This window comes from Capra hircus, assembly GCF_001704415.2.
Source record: "Capra hircus breed San Clemente chromosome X unlocalized genomic scaffold, ASM170441v1, whole genome shotgun sequence".
NCBI lineage: Eukaryota > Metazoa > Chordata > Mammalia > Artiodactyla > Bovidae > Capra > Capra hircus.
The window spans coordinates 31,666,943-31,675,094 of NW_017189517.1; the positions used below are offsets into that span (position 1 = coordinate 31,666,943).

The following is an 8,152-nucleotide window of genomic DNA, read 5'->3' on the forward strand; positions in this document are numbered from 1 at the left end:
CTTTATAGTATAGTTCTTCTGTATATTCTTGCCACCTCTTCCTAATGTCTTTTGCTTCTGTTAGGTCCATACTGTCTGTTCTTTATTGTGTACATCTTTACATGAAATGTTCCCTTGGTATCTCTGTTTTCTTGAAGAGATCTCTAGTCTTTCCCATTCTATTATTTTCCTCTATTTCTTTGCATTGATCACAGAGGAAGGGTTTCTTAGCTCTCCTCACTATTCTTTGGAACTCTGCATTCAGATGGATATATCTTTCTTTTCTCACTTGCCTTTAGCTTCTCTTCTTCTCTCAGCTATTTGTAAGGTCTCCTCAGACAACCTATTTGCCTTTTTGCATTAATTTTTCTTGGGGATGATCTTGATCACCACCTCTTGTGCAATGTAACAAAACTCTGTCCACAGTTCCTCAGGCACTCTGTCTATCAAATCTATTCCCTTGAATCTATTTGTCATTTCCACTGTATAATCATAAGGAATTTGATTTAGGTCATATTTGGATAGTGCAGTGGTTTTCCCTACTTTCTTCAATTTAAATCTGAATTTTGCAATAAGCAGTCACCCGGTATTTCCAAGGTAAATTCTGAAGACCTCTTAGCACAGAATTATTTGGTGGGTATACAAACATAAAAATTCAGATTCCTAGGTCTCCTGCTAACTCTTCTGAATCATGATATCTTGTCTTGATAAACTTGCAGAGACCCAATCCTTTCATTATACAGATTTAGAAACTGATCCAGAGAGAGGAAGTGACTTGACCAAGGTTGTAAGTGTAGATGATGGCAGAGCTGGGGTCACAGCCAAGTCTTCAGAAAAGTCCAAACAGTATGACCTGTGGTCACCTAATGAGGGTTATTTGTGTATCAGTTTAGCTCCTATGGGCTTCCCTGGTGGCCCAGATGGTAAAGAATCTGCTTGCTATACAGGAGACACAGGTTCATTTCCTGGGTCAGGAAGATCCCCTGGAGATGTGAATGGTTACCCACTCCAGTATTCTTGCCTGGATATTTCCATGGAGATAGAAGCCTGGCAGATAATAGTCCATGGGGCGCAAAGCATCAGACACAACTGTGCAACCAACACACACACATGTTTAGCTCCTATAGTAGCAACACTTAGAAAATCTGGAGACCACGAGTAAGAATTTAAGTACTCTGGGGAGTGCATAACCCTAGTTCAAAGCATCTCCTCCAATGCACTATGGAAAACAGCTTGAAAATAAAGCAGGATAAGGTATCAAAACTCTTATAAGCAGCAGGGTACGACAGGCCCTTCACCAAATCGAGTCTCAGGGAACCACAAAGTGGAGTAATTTTATAACTGGGGAAACTCTTTTAACTATGGCTGTGAGTCGAACTGAACACAAATATCAAAGTGACTTGCAATAGTTTACCAAACATTTTTGTGTTGTTGTTTTCGTAGTTGAAACTCATACTGATATAGGAAAAGTTTAAGAATTTGCAGTTTTATGTCAGACCTAGTCCAGACTCAGAAGTTGGATCCTTCAAGCCTGTGAATTTGTGTTACGAGCTCTGTTTTTACTTCATCTCTGAAAGACTGTGGTCTGGAACTCTAGACTGTCAGCTCAGCCCAAAAGGATACGCTGGGACAATCCAATAGAAATCCACTGACTTCTAAAAGGAGTCTATTTCTAAATTTCTAAAATGATAACACAAGGTAGATTTTCTTTGAGGGATTTAGCAATTGCCATTGACAACAGTGCTGTTGTGTGATTTGCATTTGGGCTAAGGCTTATAATTTTAGCAAGTGTTTCACCAGTGTTACATTAATTAGAAAAAATTAAATAATCTGCCACTTTGAACACATAATTATGTAAAGAAGCAGGAGACCTTAACAGATATTCTGGAACTTCTGAGAGTGGATGGAAAGGGCAGAAAGCAGGGACAGAAAAGGAAAAGTTAAAATTGCACATCTCCCCCAAAAACATTTGGTAGAGGTACACAAATCCTTATCTTCAATTCTGAAATCAAAGCACTGTATACATAGAAGCTATCTAATTTTTTTCACTAATCTGGTGCCAAAACTCATTTAGCATGAAATCCTGACCTAAACTGACATGAACTTAGTCTTTGCATATTCACACATTTTTTTTCCCTGCAGAAATGTTAATGGCTAAATTATAAGATGTTTTCTAAGATACTATTTGAAGTGTTATGTAATAAATAGTACATACTCTGGGTTACTTTTCTAAAATCTGAAAATAATATAAATTATAAAACACAGATTATAGACCTAGAATAATGATAGCTAACATTTATGGAGCATTTGCCATCTGCATGGCTCTGTGCTAATCTCTTTTCATCTCGTTTAATCCTAATGACACAATGAGGTAGGTATTAAATCATCTCCATTTAAAGTTTGGAACTAATTCTCATAGAGGTTAAATAACTTGTCCAGAGTCACACAGCTTTTGGCCAAGACAGGGTTTGGACCCAGGTCAGTATAACTCTAGAACACCCACACTGAACTCTTGTTCTCTACTACCAGGGAAAGATGAACAGTTCTCAAGGACAGTGTTGGCTCTTTGTGGACTTTATAGGCAAGTAGAATAGGCTGCCACCTATTTTATGTCATTTGAGGGTCAACCTCCTACCTCCAAATGTTGGCTTCCATGCCTACATTTGTGAAATGAAACTAATATTGCTTTATTCCATGATGTTTATGTGTATGGCTTTTCACACAAGGACCGCCAGCAAAAAAAAAAAACTGGCACCATTTTCTGGTATCTGCTGCAGACTTACTGAATCAAAATTGCTAGAGACTGGGACCAAGCATATTATTATACACGTGGAAGTTTGAGGGGGAAAAAAAGAATGCCCTGAGAAGGGCCAATTATTTCCCTTCGATAACTAATTAACATCTTCTTGTTTTTCCTCTCAAACTTTAATGTGTATAAGAATATGCTTTGCTGACTAAGGTCCATTTAGTCAAGGCTACGGTTTTTCCTGTGGTCATGTATGGACCTGAGAGTTGAACTGTGAAGAAGGCTGAGCACCGAAGAATTGATGCTTTTGAACTGTGGTGTTGGAGAAGACTCTTGAGAGTCCCTTGGACTGCAAGGAGATCCAACCAGTCCATTCTGAAGGAGATCAGCCCTGAGATTTCTTTGGAAGGAATGATGCTGAAGCTGAAGCTCCAGTACTTTGGCCACCTCATGTGAAGAGTTGACTCATTAGAAAAGACTCTGATGCTGGGAGGGATTGGGGGCAGGAGGAGAAGGGGTCGGTAGAGGATGAGATGGCTGGATGGCATCACTGACTCGATGGACGTGAGTCTGAGTGAACTCCGGGATTTGGTGATGGACAGGGAGGCCTGGCGTGCTGCAATTCATGGGGTCGCAAAGAGTCGGACATGACTGAGTGACTGAACTGAGCTGAACTGAAGAGCAACTATGTATTGTTTCATTGATACAACACCCTTTTGAGGTAGAAAAGATATCATCTTCATTAGATAAGAGAGGAAATTAAGAAGCAAGTAAGTTCTTCAATCAAATCACCCAACAGATGAACTGGGTAAGTTTCCAGCCCAAATTTGTAGACCCAAATCTTGAATTACATCATTCTTCCAATAATATGTTCCAAAAATCTAGAGAGGTTCAGTTCAGTTCAGTTGTTCAGTCGTGTCCGACTCTTTGTGACCTCACAGACCAGCATGCCAGGCCTCCCTGTCCATCACCAACTCCCAGAGTTTACTCAAACTCATGTCCATTAAGTCTGTGATACCATCCAACCATCTCACCCTCTGTCATCCCCTTCTCCTCCTGCCTTCAATCTTTCCCAGCATCAAAGTATTTTCAAATGAGTCAGTTCTTCACATCAGGTGGCCAGAGTATTGGAGTTTCACCTTCAGCATTCAGTCCTTCCAACACCTATCTATTGTTTCATTAACATTCACAACACCCCTTTTAGGTAGACAAAATCTTCATTCTTATTATATAAAAGAGGAAATTGAGAAGCAAACAAGTTCTTCAATCAAATCATCCAACTGATGATTTGGGTAAGTTTCCAGCCCAAGTTTCTGCCAGCAATGTTTAACTAATTAATTCTTCCAATAATATCTTCCATAGGTCTAGACAGCAGGTGCCATCAAATAAAACCTAGGAAATCAAATCTTACATTCAGTGATAAACATGTTTTGCCCACTAAGGGGCAATATAAATCTTATACTGCACAAGAAAAGGACAATAAGAAGAATTAAATATGTAACAGAAGAGTTCAACCAGTATACAATATGTTTAGGGTTTGTTTTAAACTTTCCTCGTTTTTTAATTCTTGCTATCAATGCAGGGGAGATGGAAGATTTTTATCTTTATACTTTAAGTATATTCTATTCTTGATGCCTAGGTTCTCAATCTCACCTCTTCATCTTGCTTGTGATGTCTTAATCAAAACATTTATTTCTGCTTTATTGACTATGCCAAAGCCTTTGACTGTGTGGATCACAAGAAACTGTGGAAAATTCTGAAAGAGATGGGAATACCAGACCACCTGACCTGCCTCTTGAGAAATCTGTATGCAGGTCAGGAAGCAGCAGTTAGAACTGGACATGGAACAACAGACTGGTTCCAAATAGGAAAAGGGGTATATCAAGGCTGTATATTGTCACCCTGCTTATTTAACTTCTATGCAGAGTACATCATGAGAAACGCTGGACTGGAAGAAACACAAGCTGGAGTCAAGATTGCCAGGAGAAATATCAATAACCTCAGATATGCAGATGACACCACCCTTATGGCAGAAAGTGAAGAGGAACTAAAAAGCCTCTTGATGACAGTGAAAGTGGAGAGTGAAAAAGTTGGCCTAAAGCTCAACATTCAGAAAATGAAAATCATGGCATCTGGTCACATCACTTCATGGGAAATAGATGGGGAAACAGTGGAAACAGTGTCAGACTTTATTTTCGGGGGCTCCAAAATCACTGCAGATGGTGACTGCAGCCATGAAATTAAAAGACGCTTACTCCTTGGAAGAAAAGTTATGACCAACCTAGATAGTATATTCAAAAGCAGAGACATTACTTTGCCGACTAAGGTCCGTCTAGTCAAGGTTATGGTTTTTCCTGTATTCATGTATGGATATGAGAGTTGGACTGTGAAGAAGGCTGAGCGCCGAAGAATTGATGCTTTTGAACTGCGGTGTTGGAGAAGACTCTTGAGAGCCCCTTGGACTGCAAGGAGATCCAATCAGTCGAAAAGGAGATCAACCCTGGGAAGGAATGATGCTAAAGCTGAAAGTCCAGTACTTTGGCCACCTCATGCAAAGAGTTGACTCATTAGAAAAGACTCTGATGCTGGGAGGGATTGGGGGCAGGAGGAGAAGGGGACAACAGAGGATGAGATGGCTGGATGGCATCACGGACTCAATGGACGTGAGTCTGAGTGAAGTCCGGGATTTGGTGATGGACAGGGAGGCCTGGCGTGCTGTGATTCATGGGGTCACAAAGAGTCGGACACGACTGAGTGACTGAACTGAACTGATGGCAATCGATGTGACCTCAAACACAGACTAGAAAGCCAGAAAAAATACACTAACTACCACCACAGCAGTCAGGTCCCTACAGCACTGTGGGCTATGGTTGGAGAACCGAGGGAGTTCAACTAGTCGGTACTACAATTCTTGCTAATTATCCTCTAGAGCAACACTTCTCAAACTTCAGTGAACACTCAAAACACCTAGAGAATTGTGTTAAAATGGAATACTCATACAGTAGATCTGGTATGGGGCCTTAGAATCCATATATCCAACAACATCCCTGGCGATGCCAAAGCTTCTGGTTCCCTGAGAACTTTTGGAGTAGCAAGGGCCAAGTACTGTCATTATGCCCAAATATTGTAAGCACATATGTAGTCCTGGAGACAGAGATGTTTTGGACAGCAGTCCTGATGAACATGATACTTCTGATATTATCTAGTTGTGTGACCTTGGATAAACAGTTTTACCTCTCTGGGTCTCTGTTTTTCTCCTCTGTGAAATAATGAATGTGGCCTGGATGATTTCTAAGATCATTTTGGATTGTAAAACTGTTTGATTCTCTTTTTTTAATATAAATTTATTTATTTTAATTGGAGGTTAATTACTTTACAATATTGTATTGGTTTTGCCATACATCAGCATGAATTCGCCACAGGTATACACATGTTCCCCATCCTGAACCCCCCTCCCTCCTCCCTGCCTGTACTATCCCTCTGGGTCATCTCAATGCCCCAGCCCCAAGCATCCAGTATCATGCACTGAACCTGGACTGGCGATTCATTTCATATATGATATTATACATGTTTTAATGCCATTCTCCCAAATCATCCCACCCTCTCCCTCTCCCACAGAGTCCAAAAGACTGTTCTATACATCTGTGTTTCTTTTGCTGTCTCACATACAGGGTTATCATTACCATCTTTCTAAATTCCATATATATGCGTTAGTATACTATATTGGTGTTTTTCTTTCTGGCTTACTTCACTCTGTATAATAGGCTAAAGAAACTTTAGAACCAAAGGTCAGTCTGAGGGCAAAATGTCCCTATATTACCAAGAAGGGGAGTGGGGAAGGCAATCTACTAAAAATTTTGTATTTATCTTCTTAACTCCAAATCATCTAAGTGTCCTAAGGTAATTTATCTATTCTGAATGTGCAGAATATTGGCATTCTTTGTGAACAAGAGGCAACATTGAGTGGTGGACAACAATTTTAACATTTATCAGCTCTCAGCATATCTTTGTGATCTCACAGCTGACAGCTTTGGATACATGTTCATGACTCTGTCCTTCTGATGATGGAGCAAAACCACTGTTTGCCCACTGGTATCCCATACTGGTGCTCAATTCTACCTAGTTTTATTTGATTCCAGAAGATACAATCGAGAATTATTCAGAATCACCACCTACCAGAGTGCCCTACCAGTGTTGAAACAGTATGAGAACTTTCTTCTTGAATTCCAGCAGTCATTTTCTGAGCCCCCTAAACAAGAAATGAACCCCCTGGTTAATAGCAAGGTTGACAAAGAGGACAACTTTTCTTAGCAGGATGCCACTACTTTCCAGCTCCTTGCTCAGAATCTGAGATATGATTAATCCAATCAGAGTAATCATTTCCAATAAAAACTAGCTGACTCCATTCAGGATGAATGGAATGGCCCAGATCTGATGGACAATCTCCCAGACCTTATTATAACTCAATGTATTCAGCTGAACAAGAAACGTAGTGACCAGCCAGAGCTCCTACAGTCAGAGGTCCAGATTTCAGGGTTGGCTCCCCAGATCCATCTCCAAGCCTTCTCCAACCCCACAGGGCCAGCACTCAAGAAAGACCCTATACAGCTGTGAGGAAGCCAGGCATCTCACACTCCTGCCAAAAGAGCCCACCAGCAAAAAAATTAAGGCATGCCTCTCCTGCAGTCATGCCAGTCAGTTCACAGTAGATTAGCTTGCCAAACATTCTCAATCCCCAGCAAAGATAAATAACTGAATTCATCAGTAAGAGGACTCCAGGTAAGGCACATTGCAAACATAGCCCTCTCACCTTCAGCCTTACTGATTTATATCCTGCATTAATGTTTAAACTACAGATGGGGAACTGTGATACCGCTTTACAGACAGTCATAAATTCATGCTTCTGAGAATTTCAACAACCATATCTTGTTCATTTGGTAACCCATCACCAAACCTGATCCAGCAATGATGAAAACATCTTCCATGCACTTTCTGCAGCTGGGACTAATTTTCCAAGGGTACTGAAGCCTGCAGGCAATATCTGCCCAGTCTGACCCAATGGAAACCACCCTGGCAATGCCTTGGAAAACTCTATCCTCACCAGTGGGTAATAGATACCTGGGTTGAGTTTGTTGGACCAAGTCTTTGTGCCTACAGTTGGGCCCAAGTCTTTCACCCTCACTCTCAGTGGTTTGTATGCTAGTTTCCTGCGGGTGTAAGACTCTTGGTTGAAATCCCAGTTGTATTTCCATATTCTACCAACTTTTCCTACTAAAAGCTTAATTCTGTTCTACCTAAAGACCAGAGTCAAGCTTAAAATAAATCAATGTTCATGGAAACACAGCTCTGCCACCATTTCCTATGGTTATTTATTTTATTACTATTTAAAGGCTTTTTCCTGCCCAATCAACTGGATCTTTTGGCTAT

At 40.6% G+C, this 8,152-nt stretch overlaps 1 pseudogene; it reads left to right on the forward strand.

The window, feature by feature from the left end:
* Positions 1-7,481, forward strand: part of LOC102188294 — a 111,855-nt pseudogene extending 104,374 nt beyond the window's left edge.
* The last annotated feature ends 671 nt before the right edge of the window (positions 7,482-8,152 follow it).